Source organism: Macaca mulatta, chromosome 20 (assembly GCF_049350105.2).
Source record: "Macaca mulatta isolate MMU2019108-1 chromosome 20, T2T-MMU8v2.0, whole genome shotgun sequence".
NCBI classification, from domain to species: Eukaryota; Metazoa; Chordata; class Mammalia; order Primates; family Cercopithecidae; genus Macaca; species Macaca mulatta.
Window position 1 is genome coordinate 8046477 of NC_133425.1, and position 25504 is coordinate 8071980.

Below are 25504 nucleotides of genomic sequence, written 5' to 3' on the forward strand. Positions count from 1 at the left end.
GAGACTCGGAAGACAGGAGGGTAGAAGAGGGATGAGGAGCAAAAAGCGATTTAGTACAATGTACACTTCTCAGGTGGCAGGTGTACTAAAATCCTAGATTTCAACACTGTTCCATTCATCCATGTAACCAAAACTAACCTGTACCCCTAAAGCTATTGAAATTTTTCAAAAAATCTTGAAAAAGAAAAAAGCAAACTTTTAGATATGGAAGAAAAAAAAAAGACATGAATAAGAGCCCTTCAGTCCAACTAGCATTTGATTTCATTTTCCTCTCCTTGCCATTGTTTTTATACAGCTCTTTGTCTCTTTCCAACAGAAAAAGTAAAGAATGTTTCCTTTTTGATTTAGTTTTTTAATGTTGAGAGTGGAAGAAAGCATAACTTTTCCTACTTGAGCATTTATCTGTTTTTTTCATTGTTAAATATTATTATAGTCCCTGTAGCCTGGGAGGCCTTTCAGAGGTCACTTGGCCTTTCCTAGTACAGTCACATGCCCTTCTTCATGTTTAAATCTTTGAAGGGGAGAGGGGAATGAGAAAAGATTGCAGAAAAGCACTGTCCAACAGAACTTTCTGCAGTGACACCCATGTAGTGTATCAATGTCTATGAGGTACCCACTAGTCGCATGTGACTGCTGAGCACTCACACTCAAGCTAGTGTTACCGAGGAGCTGAATTTTAAATTCTATCTAATTAGCCACATGTGGCCAACAGCTGTCATCTTGGACAACACAGCTCTAGAGCCTCTTCTGAATGCTCTGCCAGTGAATTCACTGAAATTCACGAATGGAATTTACACAGGTGATGGTCTTCACATGGGCTTCCGTTAATGACTTTGGTGAAGTTTCAGGTGAGACCTAAAGGATGGGAGGGGATCTGGGGAAGCATGTTGTGAGCTGATGGAACAGCAAGTAAAAAGACACTCAATCTGAGGACATTTGACCTTGCATGAAGCTCTGAATGCAGCCTGTAGTACTAGCATTTAATAAGTCGAGGGAGGCGGAAGGCTGGAGGAACAACTTTCTAGCTGACCAGCACCGATTGTCCGGCACTCCCTAGTGAGATTAACCCAGTACCTCAGTTGAAAATGCAGAAATCACCGGTCTTCTGTGTCGCTCGTGCTGGGAATTGGAGACTGGAGCTGTTCCTATTCGGCCATCTTGCTCCGCCCCTTGTTAGGTCTAGGTCAATTCCAAATCAGTTCTGTTCACGGCAAGGTCTTTTACACAAAATCACCATTGTTTTCATCTATTCGGTCTCCATTTCCTCATCCTGTGGTCCTATAATTGCATTTTTCTTAGGGGACCACTTCTCTTGCATTTTTCCTCCATGCTTCCAGACAGCTGGCTCCTTACCAAGCTCTAGAGTAGGGTATGGAACCTAAACCTAACCAGCTGGTGTAACTCCATCTCCCAGCCACAGGGATTGGCTCATACGTGACCAAGTGGCTCAAGTCTCTCCAGGAGACTCAGTCTCAGAACCCTTGTTAAAGCTGTTAGAGACTGAACACATTGAGCCTGAAATTGCTGGCCATTTCTGCCTCCCTGAGAAGGTGGCCAACATCCTAGAAAGACCACAGGGCTAGGACTGAGTCCCAAGACCCTGAATGTAGCCCTGCTGCAATCTAGAGCTATCCCGAGATTTTTCACTTATGTGAATGAATACATTTCTTTTTTTGCTTAAGCCAATTTGAGCCAGTGTTTTAATTTAAAACCTCACTCAAAAAAATTTTGATGAATACAATTATGTTAAATATAGCATTTGTGACAGTATAAATCTTTCAAATCCCACAGCTCATGCCTAAGAAGTTATGGAGAGGCTGGGCGCGGTGACTCATGCCTGTAATCCCAACACTTTGGGAGGCCGAGGCGGGCAAATCACAAGGTCAGGAGTTTGAGACCAGCCTGGCCAATATGGTGAAACCCTGTCTCTACTAAAAATACAAAAATTAGCCAGGTGTGGTGACAGGCGCCTGTAATCCCAGCTACTCGGGAGGCTGAGGTGGGAGAATCACTTGAACCTGGGAGGTGGAGGTTGCAGTGAGCCAATATCGTGGTATTGCACTCCAGCCTGGATGACAGAGTGAGACTCCATCTCAAAAAAATAATAATAACAATAACAAAAAGAAATTATGGAGAAAACTGGACAACACTGGGAGTACAGAAGTGGAAAATCACATTGTGAAGGAGCTAGTGGATTTTCTCCCTTAGTTATTTAGCTGGAAATACGAATCTGCCGATAAAAGTGGATTTGCTTGAGCTCCATAGGCAGAGGTTGCAGTGAGCAGAGATTGTACCACTGCACTCCAGCCTGGGCAGTAGAGCTAGACTCCATCTCAAAAAACAAAACAAGACAAAAACCAAACAAAAAAAATAGCGACCTCACTTTTTACTCCATATACATTTTTTTTCTGTTTTTGCTTTTTTAAACAATAAATGTTTGTAATTTATATGACAATAAAGAATATTATTAAAAAGTATTTCAAAAATTATTTTTCTTCTAGGGTAGATAGTGTAGTTTTCTTATTTTTTGAAAATACAAATATAATTGCTCCAAGCAAATCAAACATATAAGAGTACAGAGAGAGATAAAATTCCCCTCCCAACCCACACAAGCCTTGTAAATGTACTTCCGTTCCCAGAGAAAACTACTATGAACAGTATCTATTTTATATGTATTGACAAAAATATTTAGAGATAGTGGGTATGTATGAGAGAAAAAGATGGATCAATAAATATACATCTACAAACATATATATGATTTGGTTTAAATATCACCTATATATTCATTAGCATACATATGTACAGGCATATACATGTAAAATATATATGTACCTATTCGTATCTATATATGTATGTATTACTTTTTTTTTTGAGGCTTGCTTTGTTACCAGGCTGGAGTGAAATGGCACGAACTCAGCTCACTGCAACCTCTGCCTCCAGGTTTCAAGCTATTCTCCTGCCTCAGCCTCCCGAGTAGCTGGGATTACAGGCGTCCACCATCACGCTTGGCTAATTTTGGTATTTTTAGTAGAGATGGGGTTTCACCATGTTGGCCAGGCTGATCTTGAACTCCTGGCTTCGTGATCTGCCCTCCTCGGCCTCCCAAAGTGCTGGGGGTTACTGGTGTGAGTCACTTCGCCCGGCCGGTATTACTTTTTTTTCTGTTTAACAGTTGATACAGTTTGGCTGTGTCCCCACCCAAATCTCATCTTGAATTCCCACGGGTTGTGGGAGGGACCGGGTGGGAGGTAATTGAATCATGGAGGCGGGTCTTTCCCATACTGTTCTCATGACAGTGAATAAATCTCACGAGATCCAATGGTTTTATAAGGGGGGATTTCCCTGCATAAGCTCTCTCTTTGCCTGCTGCCATCCATGTAAGATGAGACTTGCTCCTCCTTGCCTTCCGCCGTGACTGTGTGGCCTCCCCAGCCGTGTGGAGTCCATTAAACCTCTTTCTTCTGTAAATTGCCTAGTCTTGAGTATGTCTTTATCAGCAGCATGGAAACAGACTAATAATACAACAGTACATCAGGAATATTTTCCATGGGGTACATCTGCACTGCAACATTCTTTTTAGCAACAATGCAGCATTCTGTAATTTGTATGTGTATCCTTGATGGTTTATCACCTGCCTTTTAATCAACATTGGGCTGTTTTCCGTTTTTGCCTGTTGGTGACAATGCTGAAACGGCTTCGTTGCACATAAGCAAGACTTCTTTATGGCATCTCCAAATGATGACTGTTGGGTCTAATGTGTAATACAAGTGGATCTTCCACATCCCTCTCTGCTAATGTTTCCTGCTGATGTAGGATAAGCTTATGTGGCTTGATCTTGGCTGATAATTTGGGTGCAAATCTAATAAAGGGAGGAGATGCATTCTAAACTCACCTCTAGAAAAGTCAGGGTTTATTTTTGCGCAATGATGCTGCAAAATGCATTCTGAGGACAACTCACCTCGAGTTTGAAGATGATTTGTTTGGAGCGATTTGAAATCAAAGTTCAAATTTATTTCTCATAAGTCTGTTGTTTGGAGGGGGATTTCATGAACTGTTCCTATCTATCTGTCTCATGCCTGCAGGCTACAGGTCCTTTATGAGATGGATATTTTTAAAGGAACAGCTCTATTCTCGGGATGGTTGACAGGACTTTTAATGAGGAAAGAAATTAGAAACCAGAGCTGGAGGCAAAGTGGTCAGCAGAAAGGAAAGAAAAACAAGGAACAGAAAGGCAGCTTAATACGCCCTTTCAAGTGTCTGTTATTGTAAATATTCTTGTATATATCCATTAGAAGTCATGGGTGAGAACTACAGAATTTTTGGGGCTATCATCATAGGAAAGTACTTATCACATATCCACAGGCTCCTCATTTTAGTTAAACTTGACCAAATCCAATAGCAATTGAAATTGTATAAATCAAATAATGTATTTAAAGCCACAGGGCAGGGGTTGGAAAACTGCAGCCCATGGGCTAAATTTAGCGCACTTGGATTATTATTATTTTTGTAATAAAGTTTTATTATTTATACCCAGCTACACCTATGCAAGCCTGTATTTCTGCAGCAGCTTTTGGGCGCCACGGCAGAGCTCAGTATTAGGATAGCCCTGCAAGTCGAAAGTATTTACTTTCTGCCCCTTTACAGAAGATGTTTGTCAACCTAGGGAATCTCACAATTTCAAGGTGTTCCCTGTTGAATTTTTTTTTTTAATGTGAGAAAAGAAATCAATCTCTATTCAGAGGCTGCAGAGCCTTCCTGGGAGGAGAGAAGAGGCCACAAAGTTCTCTGTGTGCCTGGGAGGCAGATGCAGATGAGAGGAAGTGGGAGAGGCTGAGCTGTACCTGCTGGATTCATTCTTCTTGTCTCCCCAGTTAGGGAAGTTAAGGAAGTTACTCTTTATATGACAGGGAGGAAATGAGTAGTGGAGGGAACCCAATTCTAAATACTAGGACTAAAGTCTACCATGGGTAATGCAACACAGTTATCAGTGACACAAAATTATGTGCTTGGGTCTGAGAATTACCTCTTATTTGGAGGCTGAATTGTGTCTCCCCCACCCCTAATTCTAATGCTAAAGTTCTCACCCCCAGGCCCTCAGAATGTCAGTGTGTTTGGAGACAGGGTCCTTAGGGAGTTAATTCGGGTTTCAGGAGGTTATTAGGTTGGTCCCGAATCCAGTATGTTTGGTGTCCTTATAAGAAGAAAAGAATTAGAAGTCAGACACACAGAGAGAATACCATAGAAACAGCACACTGGGAGAAGATGGTCGTCTGCAAGCCAAGGAAAGAGGCTTCAAAAGAAAACAACTCTGCAAACACCTTAGTCTTGAACTTCTACCCTCTGGAATTGTGAGAAAATAAATTTCTGTTGTTTAAGCCACACAGTCTACCGTGCTTTGTTATGGCAGCCCTGGCAAGCTGACACACTTCTGCTCAAGTCTATGTGGGTGTCTTCTTAGATATGACGTAGATAGTACACAAATCTTTCTGATGCCTAAGTCAACAGCCCTAGCAAGCTAATACACTTCTGCTCCTGTCTGTGTTGGTGTCTTCTTAGATATGATCCAGATAGTACAGAGACTTTCTGATGCCTAAGTCTGCAGCCTCAGCAAGCCCTAGCAAGCAGAAGCCAACGCACTTCTGCTCAAGTCTACCTTGGCGTCTTCTCAGATACGGTGCAGATAGTATAGAGACCTTTCTGATGCCTAACTCAGCAGTTCTCAACTGTGGACAATTTTGCCCCTCGGGAGACCTTTGGCGATGTCTGGAGGCATTTTCGATTGTCATCATTAGTGGAGCAAGGGCACTATAATGCTACTGGTGTCTAGTGGGTGGAGGCGAGGGATGCTGTTTAACATCTCACAATGTACAGGACAGCTCCCTAGGACAAACAGTTGCCCAGTCTGAAGTGGCAGTTGTACCAAGACTGAGAGTTCCTGGTGGAGCAGAAGAAACATTACTGTCATGCTCTGTCTCTTCCCTTCTCCCCGTTAGACCTTTGGTGTTCTTTGAAGGGGCTGGAAGAGGTTATCTCGTACTCTGAGCATTGTGTATAATGCCCATATAAGATCCTCAAAATAACTGAAATGAAAAGATTCCCTTCGGCTTTTTCTGCCATTCCAGTAAATTCCTGCTAAGTTACGCTCTAGGAAAACTGTATGTTTTTCTAGGGGTGCTATACGATTTCTGTGACAGAAACTGTGGGTTTCCTGAGGAACAGCCTTCCTTCTAATGCTGTTAACTTCCCCAAGTTTGTGGCCTATTGGTGGTGCTGGTGTGGGCAAAGAGGAATGAATGATTGATGGACTGTGAGGCTCCCAAGCAGAAATGGGCTGGTGGGGAGTTTTTTTTAATATCATATTTTATATACAACTGCGGGTCAGGCCAGGCTATGGATGTACAGTGCCTGACCCTAGTACAGAGGAAGTATCGATTGTGCTCAAACAGTGAGCTATCCCAATGATTTATTTATGCAGCAATGCAGCTCTCTGCTTCTTTGGAGGTGGGTACAGGCTGGAAGCGTTTTGTGCGTGCGCACGTGTGTGTGTGTGTGGGAGGGGGGCATGGGGTGTGTTTGTATGTGTATGTGTGGGTGTGGGCTGCATTTGAGTGCGTATGTGTGGGCCTGGGGTGCATTTGTGTGTATGTGAGTGTATGTGTGGGCCTGGGGTGCATTTGTGTGTGTGTGTTCATGTGGGGTGCATTTGTGTGTATGTGTGAGCGTGGGGTGCATTTGTGTGTGTGTATGTGTGAGCGTGGGGTGCATTTGTGTGTATGTGAGTGTATGTGTGGCCTGGGATGCATTTGTGTGTGTGTGTGTGCATGTAGGGTGCATTTGTATTGGGCTTGGGGTGCATTTGTGTGTGTATATGTATGTATGGGTGTGGGGTACATTTGTGTGTATGTCTGGGCATGGGGTGCATTTGTGTGTGTGTAAGTGTATGTGTGGGTGTGGGGTGCATTTGTGTGTTTATGTGTGGGTGTGGGGTGCATTTATGTGTGCATGTGTATGTGTGGGCGTGGGATGCATTTGTGTGTGTATGTGTGGGTATGGGGTACATTTGTGTGTATCTATGTGTATGTGTGGCAGTTGGGTGCATTTGTGTTGGGGGGCATGGGGTCATTTGTGTGTGTATATGTGTGGGCATAGAGTGTGTTTGTGTGTATGTGTGGCTGTGGAGTACATTTGTGTGTGGAGTGTGTTTGTGAGGGCGTGGAGTGCATTTGCGTGTGTGTATGTGTGGGTGTGGAGTGCATTTGTGTTGCGGGGGCGTGGAGTGCATTTGTGTGTGTGTATGTGTGGGTGTGGAGTATATTTGTGTGTGGAGTGCATTTGTGGGGGCGTGGAGTGCATTTGTGTGTGTGTATGTGTGGGTGTGGAGTACATTTGTGTGTGGAGTGCATTTGTGGGGACGTGGAGTGCATTTGTGTGTGTGTATGTGTGGGTGTGGAGTACATTTGTGTTGTGGGGGCGTGGAGTGCATTTGTGTGTGTATGTGTGGGCGTGGGGTGCGTCTGTGTGTATCTATGTGTATGTGTGGGAGTTGGGTACATTTGTGTTGCAGGGGCATAGAGTGCATTTGTGTGTGTGTATGTGTGGGAGTTGGGTGCATTTGTGTTGGGGGGCCATGGGGTGCATTTGTGTGTGTATATGTATGGGTGTGGGGTGCATTTGTGTGTGTATGTGTGGAGTGCATTTGTGTGTGTGTGTATGTATGGGTGTGGAGTGCATTCGTGTTGCGGGGGCGTGGAGTGCATTTGTGTGTGTATGTGTGGGTGTGGAGTGCATTTGTGTGTGTGCAGACGCACATGGCTCTCATGATCCTCCCATTTTCAACTGAACCTGTAATTAGCTCCTCAGAGACCAGATAATCACACTTTGCTTTTTCTACCTATAAATGCTCATTGGCTTTCTGATTTCCTGTTAATTTCCTAGCTTTAAATCACCAAGAGTTGGACTTTTTGCAAAATACCAAGTTATCGGAACAAAGACTGGCATTCTGGGAAGACAAGTGAAAAATTCCAGAGTCTCTGTAACTCGGATTGTCTGTTATTAGTAGGTTTCTCTGTCTGTTTGGTTTTATCTACATTTGAAAGGAAGCTTTTGAGGAATTCATGGAGCGTGTGTACTCTGTTCCCTCCCAGGTGATATGGTGTCCCTCCAGGAAAGCATCAGATTGCGACCATTAGGGCTGGACATTTCTAATTGGCCAAGTCTACACAGGCATAATCAATTGAGCACTTGCAATTGAAATCACAATGCCTAAAACTGGGCCTCTAAATAATAGGTTCCAGAACCAAATTAAGTATCAACAACGTGATTGCCTTTTGTCTTTGCTACCAAGGATGAATTCTGATAGTCATTGTCTTCTCTATATTCAGAGAATTATATTTAAGGGGAGAAGCAGCTAATGATAATTTACTGGTGGTTAGAAACAGTCTACATGTCAGTTATATAGAGTCATCTGTAGGAATTACCTATATGAGCTATATATGTCAGGAATATATAGAGTATTCTTAACAGTAAATTCGCATTAGCATTATAACTATTAGTATTATAGCATTATAACTATTAGTTAATTAGTTCAACTGTTGAGTTGAACTTTCTGCAGTGGTGGGAGCGTTTTATACCTGGGCTTTCCCATATAGTAGCCATGAGCCATATGGGCCTATTGAGCATTTGAAATGTGATTAGTGCAACTAAGGGGCTTTTAAAGTAATTTTAGTTAATATAAACTTAAATAGCCCCATTCAGTAGTGGCTACCATATTGGACAGTATACCTCTGTAGGCCCTGATCTCATTTCCTCTTTAAAAAGAATGAATATATATCTTCATTAATAATCTGTGTTCATATCTTATATAACATACTTAAAAATGTAGACAAAAAGCCTACAGAGAGACACACCCAACTTTTAAGACCTCTCAGGTTGGGATTAGAAAGGTATCAAGAAAGGATTTTAACATCTTATGTTGCCTAATTCCAAAAAGAAAAAAAAAGGTGGTAAGATTAAAAACGAATCAAATAAATCAGATGTGACTGACTATATCATGGAACCAGTTATGTCAGGCCATCTCTCTGAATTAAAATTAAAAGAAAAAAGATGGAGGGTTCTGACAGTTATCTCTATAATCCAGACAGCCCTTTCCCTCTCTCTGTCCCATTACAGAGGAAGTGAATTTGGGAGCTTCAGTCAAACATCCCTTGTCTTTCGTACAATCATTGCCTAATGTCATCATTATGGTGGCTTTCAAAGGTGTGAACCAGCAAATGGGTGAGAGGTGAGGAACAAGCATATTCCTTGGTATCAGAATGGCTGCATTCTGATACTTTCCTGGAGGGACATCATCTCACCTGGGAGGAAATAGAGTACACATGCTCCATGAATTCCTCAAAAGCTTCCTTTCAAATGTAGACAAAATCAAACAGACAGAGAAACCTACTAATAACAGGCAATCCCAGTTACAGAGACTCTGGAATTTTTCACCTATCTTCCCCGAGTGCCAGTAAAGTGAAGGAATGCATGAACCACAGTCAGTCTCTGAGTCGAAATCCATGTGTCTGATGAAAATCCGTTGTTGTTGAAAGCCATTTGCAGAGCTTCCACGATCCTCACTTGGCTGGTGCACGACTGTGAGTGCTTCTTTCCAAGTCTCCTGTGGGTGATGGGGAAATGGCTCACCAGGCATTGTGTTCACAGGCATATCGATTCCAAGTTTGATCACAGCCACAAATTGCTTTCCCAGGTTAGTAAGAAGAAATCAACACTTTACTTTCTTGGATCATATGTTTTTAAACGTTAGTACTGAGGAAATAAAGAAAGGGAGAGAGGAAGAAAAAAGAAGTACAAGAAAGAATACACTGGGCCGGGCGCGGTGGCTCACACCTGTAATCCCAGCACTTTGGGAGGCCGAGGCGGGCGGATCACGAGGTCAGGAGATCGAGACCATCCTGGCTAACACGGTGAAACCTCGTCTCTACTAAAAATACAAAAAATTAGCCGGGCAAGGTGGCAGCGCCTGTAGTCCCAGCTACTTGGGAGGCTGAGGCAGGAGAATGCCGTGAACCCGGGAGGCGGAGCTTGCAGTGAGCTGAGGTCGTGCCACTGGACTCCAGCCTGGGTGACGGAGTGAGTCTCCATCTCAAAAAAAAAAAAAAAAAAAAAAAATACACCAAGAAGAAGCAACACGGTGCAATTTTTAGAAATGCATGCAATTAAAACCCATAGAAGAGGAACCTCCGCTAGGATTACAGAGCGTGATCAAATCTCATCCAGGATTGACACCGTTCGCTGGGTGATTTGGACATTCGGAGCCTCTCTGGGTAGGGAGAGTTGACTTTATCCCTGTCAAATCGGAATGCCATCTGTACATACCCAAATTATTATAAAGGCAACAAGGTTATAAGCTCCCCCATGCCTGCCAGGACTCAGTGCTTTGCTGTGACTGAACCACAATAGGTGCTAAACCTTTCTGCACTGATGCCATCAAATTAGAATTTAAATCTGATACTGTAACAAGTTACCACCTGGGAACAGAAATGCTTTGCATTTTATTTTTTCTTCCTAGCATTGTGAAATGAACATGGCATATGGCACATTTTAATTACAGCAAATATTAATTTTTAATGTGAAGTGTACACCTGGCTTTGTATTGTTCATAAATTATCTGAGAGGTTGAAATTTATTTATGTGATTTTGATGCAGTTGTAATTAAAGTGAAGAAACGAATAGCCTTCTGTAATTGAAGGCACATTAATCTGAAAGCTACCTGAGGGCAGGGATTCTGTGTTAAGCATGTTGTATACTCGATTCAGTAAAACACAAGACTTGGGATTAGTGGTCTTCTATGCAATGTGTAGACATTTCCAGGTATTTCCAGGATATTTTCTGACCTTTAGAAAAAGGATATTACCTAATACTCTAGGTAATTATGTGCTAAGAAAACAGGATTCTATCACATCATCTGGCATTGCTTTTTTAGCTTTGTAATAGAGTAATTGATTAGTACTACTGCACTTTAGCAAGGTATTTTCCTCCTATATCTAGTGAATGATGTTTAAGTTAACTCTATTTGTGTGTCCCTGGGAAAGAGAACTGAGGCAGAGGCTCGGGGGATGGGAGAGGGACAAAGAATCCAACCAAATAACGTTAGGTGTCAGTTTTCAGCTGCATGTAGACTCAACTTATTTTTTAATGATTTTATTAGGAAGGCTTCTGTATTCTATTTTGTAATGCATTTCCCTGAGGGAACTTTAGACCTTGCAGGCCTGTTTGCAATTCCTATCAGATTAGGTGGGGGGGTGTGGGGTGGGGGGGGGTGTGGGGTGGGGGGGGGGCGGGAGAAGACAACAGAATAATGGAAATTTCACATGTTATTCAGTGTTTTAAAAATCCAGTTTCTTGGTCTGACAGTTTCTTAAATCTGTAGACCTTGATGTTTTAATCTCATGCATTCTGATGGAGCTTGATATCCATAACTGGTGGGTTTGATAAATTTTTAACCAGGAAGTTGAATATGATGAGAAAACACAAGGGGAGGTTTGTATTTTGCACCTTGTCGTCAAGCTTTCCAGTTTCATTTTCACTTTTTGCACTAAGAGTATTCCTTGGAGGTGTCAGAGCTGCCCAAAGCTGACTTCCATCCATATTGAAATGACTTTTTCTGAGCTTTCCAAAATTCCAATTTCAGTGCAGGTGGTAATATCTGAATGTGAGCAGCAGAATAAATATCAGTTTAAAACTCATAGAAATACACATTTATGCTCCATGTGTGAACTCATAAGGTATGGGATAAATCTTGTCATTTCAACATAAATGGAATAACAAATAGATTGAAAGTAGGATGCAGTGCTGAGAAAACATATTCTGGATGCACAGTGCGATTACACAGTGATGGTTTCATGAGAATTGAATTCCAAAGATCACACGATCGATTAAAACAATTCAGTCTCCCTAGTCATTTTTGTCAGTAAATTAAGACATTAATTTCATCCCAAGAATGTTTTTCAATGTTTTTTATTATACAAAATCACAAACATATGCAAAAGTAGAGAATAGTAACATGAATCCTCATGTACCCATCCCCAGATTCAACCATTAAAACTTATAGCCAATCATGTTTAATCTATATCCCCACTTATTTTCTCCACATTCCTGAATTGTTTTAAAGCCAAGACCAGACATCACACGTTTTATCCATAAATGTTTCAGTATGTATCTCTAAATATAATTACACCCAGTCCTTCAACATTAACATTGATTCCCTAAGAATATTAATATCTGATCGCTGTTCAGATTTTCCCAATTCTCTTACATATTTATAAAGTTTACTTGAACTGAAATCCAAACGAGGACTATAGAATGCAATTAGTTAATATGGTAGAGTTCTTTAGTCTATAAAGAACTTTCCACATTCATATTTTACTCTTTTTTCTTGGAATTTTTAAATTAAAGAAACTGGATTGTCTTCCTGAGTCTTTTTTGAAAAATATGATTGTGAATTCTTTTTCTTGTTTATCTCACATAATAAATCCACCTTATAAATTATTGATTGAACCAATAAAACCTGTCAAAATGATTTAATTGAATACACATACACCACACACTCTAGTTTTTTTTAATTTTTAATTTTTATGATTATGTAAGAGTTGGACATATTTATGGGGAAATTTTTATAAAAGCATACAATGTGTCATGATCAAATCAAGGTAATCAAAGTGGCCATAACTTTAAACATTTATCATTTTGTTGTTTTGCAAACATTCCAAAGCTACTACTCTGGTTATTTTGAAATATACAATACATTATTGTTAACTATTGTTGTCCTGTTGTGCTAGTGAATACTGGATCTTATTTCTTTTATCTAACCATATTATTGTACCCATACATTTACCTACTTTTAACTCCCCCTTGCTCTCAACTCCCCTTCCTAGCATTTGGTAACCATTATTCTACTCTGTGTCTCCATGAGATTAATTTTTTTAGGTCCCGCATATGCATGAGAACACACAATATTTGTCTTTCTGTGCCTGGCTTATTTTACTTGGCATCATGTCCTCCAGTTCTGTCTATGCTGTTTGGAATGACAGGATGTCATGCTTTTTTGTGGTTGAATAATATTCCATTGTATGTATGTACCACATTTTTTCACTCAGTTCATACATTGGTGGACACTCAGGTCGATTTCATAACTTGGCTCTTGTGAAGAGTACTACAATAAACATGGCGGTGCACATATCTCTTCTATATACTAACTTCCCTTCATTGGAATATATACCCAACAGTGAGACTGCTGAATCATACGTTTGTTTTAGTTTTAGTTTTTTGAAGAACCTTCATACTATTCTCCAGAGTGGCTGTACTAACTTACATTCCCACCAATAGTATACAAGGGTTCCCCATCCTCCATATCCTTACCAGCTTTCATTATTGCCTGTCTTTATTTATTTCTATATATTTTTTCTTTTTTGTTTTTTAGTTGTTGGTTTTATTTCTTTGTTGTTTTTAACATATATTGCCTGCTTTTTGAGACAGCCATTCTAACTAGGGTGAGATATTTCATTATAATTTTGATTGGCATTTCTCTAATGATTAGTGATGTTGAGCATTTTTCCACATACTTGTTGGTCATTTGTATGTCTTCTTGAGAATTGTCTATTCAGATGTTTGCTTGTTTTTATTTGGATTATTTGGGGTGGGGGTTTGTAGCAAGTTGTTTGAGCTCCTTACATGTTCTGGGAATTATTCTCTTGTTAGGTGGGTGGTTTGCAAATATTTTCTTCCATTTTGTAGGTTGTCTTATCACTTGTTTGTGGTTGCCTTTGCTGTACAGACACTTTTAAGTTTGATGTGATCCCATTTGGCCATTTTTGCTTTGGTTACCTGTGCATTTGGTGGCTTACTCGAAATATATTTACCTACACCCATATCTCAAAGCATTTCCCCAGGGTTTTCTTGTAGTAGCTTTATTGGTCCAGGTCTTACATTAAATTCTTTAATCCATTTTGATTTGATTTTTGTAGATGATGAAAAATAGGGACATAGTTTTTGGTCTTCATTATGTTGATGTGATACATCATGTTTGTTGATTTGTATATGTTGAACCATCCTTTTATCCCAGGAATGATTCCCATTTGATCATGATAAATGATCTTTTTAATATGTTGAATTTGATTCAGTAATGTTTTGTTGAGGAATTTTGCATTCATGTTCATCAGGTATATTAGTCTGAAGTTTTCTGTTTTTGTTGTGTATGAGGATAATCCTGATCCTGTAGAATGAGTTAGGAAGTATTGTCTACTCCTTGATTTTTTAGAATAGTTTGAATAGAATTGGTATTAAGTCTTCCTTATTTGGTAGAATTCAACAGTGAAGTTGTCAAGTCCTGGTCTTTTCTCTGGTGGGAGTCTTTTTATTACTTCTTCTATAGCATTACTTACTGATTTATCCATGTTTACTATTTTTTCATGGTTCAATCCTGGTAGGTTTTTTTATGTCCAGGAATTTATCCATTTCTTCCAGATTTTCCAAATTGTTGGCATATAGTTGATAAAAATACTCTCTAATTTACCTTCGAATTTCCGTGGTATCTGTTTTAATATTTTCCTATCTCTGATTTCATTTATTTGGGCATTCTCTCTTTTTTCTTAGTCTGGCTAAAGGTTTGTTGATTTTGTTTATGTTTTCCAAAAACACATTTTTATTTTGTATTTTGTCTCAATTTCATTTATTTGTGCTCTGATCTTTAGTGTTTCTTTTCTTTGACTAATTTTGGATTTAGCTTGCTCTTACTTTTCTAGTTCTTTAAGATGCATTGTTAGGTTATTTGAAGTCTTTTTACCTTTTTTTTAGACAGAGCCTCGCTCTGTCACTGGGCTGGAGTGCAGTGGTGTGTTCTCGGCCCACTGCAACCTCCGCCTCCTGGGTTCAAGTGATTCTCCGGCCTCACCCTCCGGAGTAGCTGGGACTACAGGCATGCACCACCACACCCAGCTAATTTTTGTATTTTTGGTAGAGACAGGGTTTCACCTTGTTGGCCAGGATGATCTCTATATCTTGACCTCGTGATCTGCCCACCTCGGCCTCCCAAAGTGGTTTTTTTTTTTCCCTTTTTTGATACAGGCATTTATTGGTATAAACTACCCTCTTAGTACTGCTTTTGCTGTATCCCATAGGTTTCAGTGTGCTGTGTTTCCACTTTTATTTGCTTTAATAATTTTTAAATTTCCTTCTTAAATTATTTAATTCATCCAGTAGTTGTTCAGGAGCATGTTATTTAATTTCCATGTATTTATATAGTTTCCAAAGTTCCTCTTATTGATCTCTTCATGTTTTCTATTTTTTCATGGTTCAATCTTGATAGGAATTTTACGTCCTGGGATTTTTGTGTCCAATGAATGCTTATTGATTCCTAGTTTCATTCCATTGTGGTCAGAAAATATACTTGCTATGATTTGGATTTTTCTGAATTTCTGAGACTTGTTTTGTGGCCTAACATATGGTCTACCCTGGAGAATATTCTATGTGCCAATGAGAAGAATGTCTAGTATTCAGCTGTTGGATGAAATGTTTTGTAAATATCTATTGATCCATGTGGTCTGTGGCACAGATTAAGTCAGATGTGTCTTTTTAAATTTTCTGTCTAGGTTTTCTGTCCAATGCTGAAAGTGGTATGTTAACTTAGCATTCCCAACTATCATTGTACTGGGGTCTGTTTCTTTCTTTAGCTCTAATAATATTTGCTTTATATATCTGAGTGATCCAGCAGTGGGTTCATATATATTTACAATTGTCATATCCTCTTGCTGAATTGACTTCTTTATCATTATACAATGACCTTCTTTGTTTCTCTTTACAGATTTTGTCTGGAAATATATTTTATCTGGTATAAGTACAGCTATTTATACTCTTTTTTGGCTTTCTTTGGCATGGCATTTCTTTTTCTGTTCTTTCATTTTCAGTCTATGTGTTTTCTTAGGTAAAAATGAGTTTCTTAGAGGCAGCATACAGTTGGGTCTTTTACAAAAAAATGTATTCAGTTACTCTGTCTTTTATTTAGAGAATGAAGTCAATTTACACTCATTGTTATTATTGATAGGTGAGGACTTACTACTGCCATTTAGTTACTTTTTTGTTGTCGTTTTGTTAGTTCTCTCTCTCTCCCTTTTTTTTTTCCTCTTGTCTTCCTTTGTATATAAGCAATTTTCTGGTAGTGCTTTAATTTCTGTCTTTTAATTTTTTTGTGTCCCTGTTAAAAGTTTTTGCTTTGTAGTTACCATGAAGCTTGCAAAAAAAAATCTTATGACCAATTAGTTTAAATTGATTAAAGCTTAACTCCGATCACAAAGGAAAAACATTAAAAAGGAGAAAACTAAACTCTATACCTTATCTCCATCTCCTCCAATCTGACTTTTTGCCCTCTCTATTTATGTCTTTTTTATTGTCTTTCAACAAATTGTTGTAGTTATCATTATTTTTCATAGGTTTGTCTTTTAGTCTTCATACTAAAGATATGAGGGGTTTACACACAATTATAGTATTAGAATATTCTGTATTTATTTGTGTGCTTACTTTTACCAGTGAGCTTTAGACCTTCAGGTTATTTCTTGCTGCACATTTGTACCCCTGTCTTTCATACTGAAGAATTCCCTTCAGCATTTCTTGTAAGACAGATCTGGTGTTGATGAATTACCTCAGCTTTTTTTTGTCTGTGAAAGTCTTTACTTCTCCATGTCTGAAGGATAACTATGCTGGATACAATATTCTAGCTTTGAAAGTCTTTTTGTTCAGTACTTTAAATATGTCATCCCACTCCCTCATGGCCCATAAGGTTTCTGCTGAGAAGTCTGCTGACAAACATTTGGACTCCTTTATATTTTCTTTGCTTATTTTCTCCTGCTACTCTTAGGGTCCTCTTTATGTCCTTACCCTTTGAGAATTTGATTATTATGTACCTCTGGGTTTAATCTGCTTGGTGTTGCTTGACTTTCTTGTACCCGAATATTCACTGGGTTTGAAAAGTTGTCTGTTATTTTTTTGAATAAACTTTCTATCCCAATCTCTCTACTTCTTCTTCAAGGCCAATGACTCTTAGATTTGCCATTTTTAGTTTTTTTCTAAATATTACAGGCATATTTTGTTCTTTTTTAGCTTCTTTTTTTTCCTCTACAGACTGTATTTTCAAATAGCCTCTCTTTGAGCTCACTGATTCTTTCTTCTGCTTGACCAGTTTTGCTGTTGAGACCCTCTGATGCATTTTTCAGTTGTTGATTGAATTCTTCAGCTCTGCAATTTCTGTTTGACTTTTTTGTTGTTATAATCTCTTTGCTAGATTTATCTGATAGAATTCTGAATTCCTCCTCTATGTTACCTTAAAGTTTGCTGAGGTTTCTCAAGACAACCATTTTGAATTGCCTGCCTGAGAGGTCACATATCTCTGCATCTCTAGGACTGATCACTGATACTTTATTTAGTCCATTTGCTGATGTCATGTTTTCCTGGATGTTCTCCTTGCATGAGGGCATTTGTTAATGTCTGATTTTTATATATATATATATATATAAAGGTGCTTTATTGTGTGGATACTTGTTCAATTTGGTGTTCCTGTGGTGGGGGGTGGTGGGGAAGTAAATCCCTGGAATTTTCTATTCAGCCATCTTGTTCCAACTCATATATTTCATTTTTTTAAAGAAAAATGGGTAGAAGTTGAAAGAGTTGCACAAGAGCTAAATGAAGGTGGGCTGGAGTTGTCACCAAGCACTTTTCTAAGTTGCTTGAAAAATAGCACAAGCAATATTTCTTAAGTGCTCATACAGGGATCTTTCTTCCTTGGATAAACTCACGGTTGGCATTGACATTGATTTGTTGCACTTCTGAGTGAAAAAAACATAGGCATTTAACATAAAATAGATTACTCTTAGGAAATAGTGACTTTAGAAAGTGGTCGTGGTTTCTTCCAAAAATATTCATTATAAAATTTAGTGTTAAATTTCATTTCTGAACAAAGAGATCTACCAGATCTTGTCTGCTCTGGAGAAAAAAATGACAGAGGAGAGAATTTGAGGAAATCTCCCAGTCTCTTCATAACTAAGAGTTGATAAAAAAAAAAAAATTATTCTAAACACCATGGACAGTGGGCCATAAACCATCTCATTTCTCCAGTCATCTCTGTGGTTCAGCAAATTTCCCAGTTGCCCTGGGTAGAGAGCTTTGAGAGAGTGGAGTTATTCTTGCTAAAGAGAAGTCAGTGTTTCTAGGTTGGGCAAAACTGCATTGATCCTTAGGAAGAATCTAGACCAGACAATAGGCAATAAAAGCCATTTGTATCTGGGCAACACCTTTCCATCCTACCTTCAGCAAAGCACATTCAGCCATATTTCCTCTTACCACTTAAATAAAAGCTTCAATATGTGGGGACAAGTTTTCCATTAAATATGATATTTTTCCTTTGTTTCCACCTGCACAGTAACCATCAGAAACACTTACCTAATACTTAGTTCCACGTTCCATGTACCAGGTTCCATGCGAGCATGTTATAGCCACTGTCCAGTTTAATATATGAATATGAAATACCAATTCCACTACTGTTATTATCATTTTCCAGATGAGGATACCAAAGCAAATGCAGGAAACAATGACAGCAGGATGACAACTTGCTTTAGAATACAGAGCTAGTAAGTGGCAGAGCTAGAATGAGATTCAAAGTCCATTAGACTCTAAAACTGATGCTGCTCCTCAGGCTTCCCTTAGCGTTTACAAAAAATGGCACTGTGACTGAGGGACCTTGTGTACATGCATGTGACTTCTCAGGTGGTACTTACCAACTGACCACCCTTCCAAATAGCTGCCCCTTAAACACCCTGTCTTGAACTTAGAGACACACACAATTGGTGGTGTCTGCACTGGGGAGAATGTAGCTGGGGCAGAAGCCTGTTCAGGGCCTGGAGTGGGCTTAGTCACTTTGGCAAAAGTCTGCATGACCTTGGGTCCCCCTGAATGAATGGAGTTCGGGAGCCGGCCAGGCAACCATTCCCATGACTCTGTGGACTCTTCATTCCTTGGGGAGGGGTGTGTCAGAAGAGGGTCAGAACTGGACCCTCACAAGTATGGGCCTGGCCAGGAGCCAGGGCTTTTTGGCTCTGAGGTCTCTTAACCACTAGTTATAATTCCTCCCACAACACCAAGGCCCACAAGGTGCCTGCACAATGATCAGAGTCCCCACTGTCCTAGACGGCATTATTCTCCTTGTACCTTTGGGCTTCGTGCATCATTTTTCAGGAGGTAGATGAAGTGGAAGAAACACTTTTACAGGGAAAAAGCAGAAAAATAACAACAAAGAGCTGTGTAGCCCCTTAAAAGACTGTAGCCGTGAACATTTCAGACAGAGTTCAGAGATCCTCAAAAGGAAACAATAAGCCAAAAACCTCTCCAAAAATAAATAATAAGGACAAAGCTGGTTCCCCTGGTCCTTATGAAGGGGATGAGGAGAATGAGTGGTGCTCTGTACCCATTTAGAGGTCAAGTAGGTCAACAAAGGTCTGTTTTCCCTGAGTGGGGACCCTGGCACTGTGGTACTCACATCTAGCTCTTTCCTTAAACAGTTGGATATGAGATACTTAGAGAAACTCCACCCAATGGAAGTGGACGTGAGGTCACATCGAGGGTCATGGTCACAATTGACTAAAAGGGTAGGGAATTGATTTGAGGATAGCATATTTCAGACTAGAAGGAAGAGAATTGCTTAGCCAGCAGGTTTTTTACTTAAAAAAAAAAAAAAAAAAAAAAGACTTATTGACTTTTAGGGACCTTATCTGAAAGTGAGATGACCGTGTCTCCCCCCGCACAGGTCACCCATCTCGCTAAAACCCTCCTGCTTTGGGGCTCAGGTTGGAATGTCAGAAATGTATTAGTTCCTTTGAATTTTGAATACGTGAAAAGAAAGCATCCCTCATAGAATGTACCTTCACCAAGATGCAATGATTTCCTGCCCCAATTGAGTGCTCTCCAAGAAATGTTGATGAAACGTTTATCAGATGTGTGGAGTGAAGGTCATATGTAGCACGCTTGTACAGAAATAAGCTGGATAAAGGAGGCAGCATTCTCTATGCAGTTCCCTAACTGATCTGCCCATTCTAGGCAGCAGAATCTTAAGAGTAAAAGCCAGGTTGGTCCTGCCATGTTCGGGTACTCGTCAATAACAGCACAAAAAGAAGTTCTTTCAACTCAGGATTTTATGCAGAAACAGTGAAATGATTAACGTCTGAAGTAGCCACAATGCCGTGTGTTTTCCAAAACTATTTTATGTTTTCCCTTGCATGGGTGATGGCGATTTTAAATCTTGAAAGGAACATGCATGTTGAGTTTTCCTAGATGTGGAAGTAAATATAGGAAGTAAATATAGGTAGAGTGTGAATTGGAGCCTCCCTATGGTTAAGTTGAAGTTATGTGACTGTATTCTGGACAATAGAAAGTGGGTGTAAAGTATATTAATTTGTGCCACTTCCAGATTGAGCCATAAACCACCTGCGAGACTTCACAGTCTCTGTTCTCCATCCACTGTCACCTTGGAGGCCGGGTTCTGAAGACGCGTTATGACAAGATGAAAGAGATTGCATCGCTGAGTGATTCCTGATGGTAGCATTCCATTGATTAAACCAAGCTGCAAATGAGCATGAAGCTTCTGCTGGCTTAATCCCCAAAACCTGCAGTTGTAAAGGACTTAGTCTCCCTCCATACTACAACTTAATCCAAGTCTACTGAAATAGAAGTATATTTATATTCTATAAAGTTAACATAAGCATAACTCGATACTATAGAGAGAAGTTTTAATATTAATAGCCAATCTGTCGTTACTAAACAACTGGTGAAACATAAGCCACTGAGGCCGGGCACGATGGCTCATGTCTATAATCCCAGCACTTTGGGAGGCCGAGGCGTGTGGATCACTTGAGGTCAGGAGTTCGAGACCAGCCCGACCAATGTGGTGCAACCCTGTCTCTACTAAAAATACAAAATTAACCAGGCATAGTGGCACATGTCTGTAATCCTAGCTACTCGGAAGGCTGAGGCAGGAGAATCACTTGAACCTGGGAGGCGGATGTTGCAGTGAGCCGAGATGGTGCCAGTGCACTCCAGCCTGTGCAACAAAAGTGAAACTCCATCTAAAATAATCATAATAATAATAATAAATAAATAAGCCAGTGAGGTCTGCTGCATCATACCTGTTCTGATTTGAATAGAATGTCCCTTTTCCAAAATTCCCCACCATCTGCAGAGTATTTTATTCAGGTTCAACACAAGCTAGTGAGGCATCTACCTACCTTGTACCTAGTTTCATAATAATTATTATTCTCTGTCTGAAAATAGTCAGCCAGCTTTGGACACCGGTGCTCCACTGATTTATTTTATTTTATTTTATTTTTTGAGACGGAGTCTCACTCATCGCCCAGGCTGGAGTGTGGTGGCTTGTCCTTGGCTTACTGCAAGTTCCGCCTCCCGGGTTCGCGCCATTCTCCTGCCTCAGCCTCCTGAGTAGCTGGAACTACAGGTGCCTGCCACCACTCCCAGCTAACTTCTTGTATTTTTAGTAGAGATGGGGTTTCACTGTGTTAGCCAGGATGGTCTCGATCTCTTGACCTCGTGATCCACCCACCTCAGCCTCCCAAAGTGCTGGGATTACAGGCGTGAGCCACCGCATCCTTGCCTCGCACTGATTTTTCTAAAGACGCTTCTGTGATATCATACAATGTGCCAGTTTCCATCTTATGTCCTAAAATAGCATCACCCCACTTTTGAGAAGAAGTATTATCACTCTGTAGCTAACTCTCTGCTCTAAGAACTCAGCATCCCCAAGCCAACTTCCCGAGTTCTTCCTGGCATTATCTGTGTGGTTTTATTCCCTGAAAAGTCACTTCTGGATGCACCCAGTCTGAAGATGGTTTTCCTCTTGTATAGAAATACGGATGTCGTGAAACTTCCTATGGGAAGCTATTAAACAACCTCCCTGAATTTAGCAGATTAGGATTTTGGTGAAAAATTACCGCATGACCCACTGCTTGCGGGTAGAGCGTTCCTGAGAAAAAAACGTTAAGGTTTAAAGACTGCAAGTCATGAAATGGACGTGACAAGATGAATGTCATTGCGTCATTTCCCAAGCCATGACCACCATGGTTCACCAGAACTTAAATACAGCAGATGATATTTATAGCCACTGGTATAAGACCTTGTCTTCAGGGTGGTGAGGTTCCGCTTTGGGATGTATTCCAGAATGTTACAATGTTAAAGGGTCCTAGGTGTTGTTAATATCAAGTCTACAATTTTTAAGACGAAGAAACTGAAGTGTGTTGAAGGCAAGAGAAACACTAATGGTGTCGAGTTGGTATTTTAGAGAGAGGCAGTCATTTCATTCTCAGTTATTACCTATGCTGGTTATGCAAATTTAAGCAAGTTATTGGACTCAATAGGCACCATTTTCTGTATCCATAGACAATGGGGACTATTTGACTCAGTGCCCATCTTTGCATAAAAGACATTTTTACATTTGTATGCATTGGTACGAGTTGTCTGTTTCTATTGCCCATTTTCATCCTTTTCTTCTTTCATTTTCTCCATGTCTTCGAATTTTCACATTAATTTGCATAGAAGTCTGCAAAGTAGTCTCTTACAGTTTTAAAAAAAATCTTCTGTTTTAATGGTTATCCTCTTGTAATTTCTTATTTTCTGTCTTTGTGCTTTCTCCCCCTTTTTCTTCCTTAAGTAGTTAGCTACCTTTTTTTCTTATTTTCAAAAAATATCCTCAAAACATGATTTGGTTTATTAATTAGATCTATAGTTATTCTCTTCCCTAACTTACTGATTTCTGGTCTTCCCTAATTTACTGATTTCTTATCTTTATGAATCCTTTCTGAAGCTTTTTTGTTTGTTTGAATTCACTGTTATTTTTCTAAATTTTTGAGTTGGAGATTTAATAAACTTATTTATATTTTTCTATTTTATTGAAATTTTTCATGCTATGAATTTTCTTGTTCTGATTTAAATGTGACTCTTAGATTCTGGATTTTATTGTATTCTATTATTATTAGTATTAGTATTAGTATTATTTTGTGATAGACTCTTGCTCTGTCACCCAGACTGGAATGCAATGGTACAATTTTAGCTTACTGCAACCTCTGCCTCCAGGGTTCCAGCGATTCTCCTGCCTCATTTTCCCGAGTAGCTGGGATTACAGGCACCCGCCACCATGCCTGGCTAATTTTTGTATTTTTAGTAGAGATGGGATTGCACCATGTTTGCCAGGCTGGTCTTGAACTCCTGACCTCAGGTCATCCACCCACCTTGGCCTCCCAAAATGCTGGGATTACAGGGGTGAGCCACCGCGCCTGGTCCCCTCCATTGTTCTTTTTGTTTTGTTTGCATCATAGTCTGCAAAGTGTGGTTCTCCTTTCCTAATCACCTTCTATTCCCCCGAACCATTGTTTTCCCAACACTGCCTTCTCCAATTCAGCACACATTTTTAAGTCTCTTTACTGTAGTTAGGACTCTGAGCTTCCTGTTTTGTCTGTCATTGTTTTCATGTGTATGGTGGATGTGATTTCAGTTCAGTCTTGGCTGTCCATCCCTCTTTCTTCTTCCTCTCTTGTGTCTCTAGACCCTCCTTATTCTTGTCAAAAGCTCAGGATGGGAAATAGGAAAACAGTTCTGCTAAAGGGTGGTATTTATTTTCAAATCACAGTTATATAACTTTATAGTTTTATGTGTATCATCAAATTATGGTAAAGGTATGGTATTTGTGTAGTTTATTTGCTCCTGTTTATCTTTCTGTTTTTGTTTTTGTTTTTTTGAAATGGGGTCTCATTGTGTCAGCCAGGTTGGAGTGCATTGGCATGATCTTGGCTCACTGCATCCTCCACCTCTCAGGCTCAGGTGATCCTCCCACCTCAGCCTTCTGAGCAGCTGGGACCACAAGCACACCACCACCATGCCTGGCTAATTTTTGTATTTTTTGTAGAGATGGGGTTTTGCTATCTTGGCTAGGTTGAACTCAAACTCCTGACCTCAAGAGATCCTCCTGCCTCAGCCTCCCAAAGTGCTGGGGTTACTGGCGTGCACCACCACACCCGGCCTGTTCTTGTCTATCTTTATAGAGTTGGGAGAAGATGCTAGGAGTTTCCAGCTGCCATGGACTCAGCTGCATGGAAGTTGCTTCTCTTTTTTAATATGTTCATTATGTATGATTAGTTATTGATTATTAATTTTAAAATATTTTGCATCAAATTATCTCTCTTTCCAGGCAGGACTGGCTGTCTAATAGGTGCAGCCTTGTGAAAATGAAAGTTCAGGGCCCCTTCCTAAAAAATTGTTAAGAATTTCAAGACGGCAAAAGTAGAGCATCAGGCCAGTCACAGTGGCTCACACCTGTAATCCCAGCACTTTGGGAGGCCGAGGTGGGTGGATCTCTTGAGGTCAGGAGTTTGAAACCACCCTGGCCAACATGGTGAAACACCGTCTCTACTAAAAATACAAACAAGTTAGCCAGGTGTAGTGGTGCGCGCTTGTAGTCCCAGCTACTCGCGAGGCTGAGGTAGGAGAATCGCTTGAACCCGGGAGGCGGAAGTTGCAGTGAGCGGAGATTGCACCACTGCACTGCAGCCTGGGGGAAACAGTGAGACTGTCTCAAATTAAAGAAAGGTAGAGCATCAAACCAAGTGCAGGACCCCTTGAGTGGCGTCCCTGTGTGTACACAGTCACACCTCCAGGAAGGTGGTACTGCTTCAATACTTTTATGGATTAAGTAACTTTTGTTTAGTAACTTTATATGTCTTAAGTTATCTAACACAGAGAGAAAGAGAGAGAGAACTGGAGACTGGAACTTAGGAGAGCCGAATTCTATTTCCAAATGTGTCGTGGATTTATAGTGTAACTTTGAACTCTGGAGTTCTGTTTTCCTACTTGAAAAATGAAAGATTTTACCCTGAATTGTGTTTCACAAACTATCATATATATTACTGATAATACCTAAATAAATTTTAATAGTGGTATTAATTATATCATACAAATAGAAAAAGATTGAAACGCAGAAACTATGCTTTTTATGTATGTTCTTTCTTAGGAGGTAGTTAAGATAATAACAAAACAAAGTCAATTCTAAAGCACTACTGGAGAATTATAAATATGGGTGATATTTAGATATTGTGAGAATCGTGAAGATTACACAAATACATCTAAAGTTTGGAAAACTTTGCTCGGGATGATCCCTAAGGACACTTTCAGGTCCTTTCAGCATTTTAGGATTCTATAATTGCATCTCTTTATACAGAATTATGTGTATTTTTGATTTGGCAAATAGGGAGATTTAAATATATAATTAAAGGTCAACTTGTTCACACCTTCCAGAAAGACTGGGGTGAGATGAATTCCATATTTTTGTGTCATCTACCACCACAAATTTTATTTCAATTTCATCTAAAGATTAAAAACTGTGATATGTCCCCATGTACACCCAACGCCA

General features: G+C 39.9%; 1 protein-coding gene and 1 long non-coding RNA gene across 32 annotated transcripts in view; one reads left to right on the top strand and one right to left on the bottom strand.

Moving 5' to 3' along the window:
• RBFOX1 (RNA binding fox-1 homolog 1) overlaps window positions 1-25504 on the top strand; it is a 2485711-nt gene that overhangs the window by 1543966 nt on the left and 916241 nt on the right. The gene's annotated exons all lie outside the window — the stretch shown is intronic.
• On the bottom strand, window positions 7123-10169 carry LOC144337905 (uncharacterized). Its single transcript, XR_013411546.1, has 2 exons — window positions 9472-10169; window positions 7123-7999 (listed from the first exon to the last, which is right to left on the bottom strand). It is a non-coding gene; the product is annotated as an uncharacterized LOC144337905 (long non-coding RNA).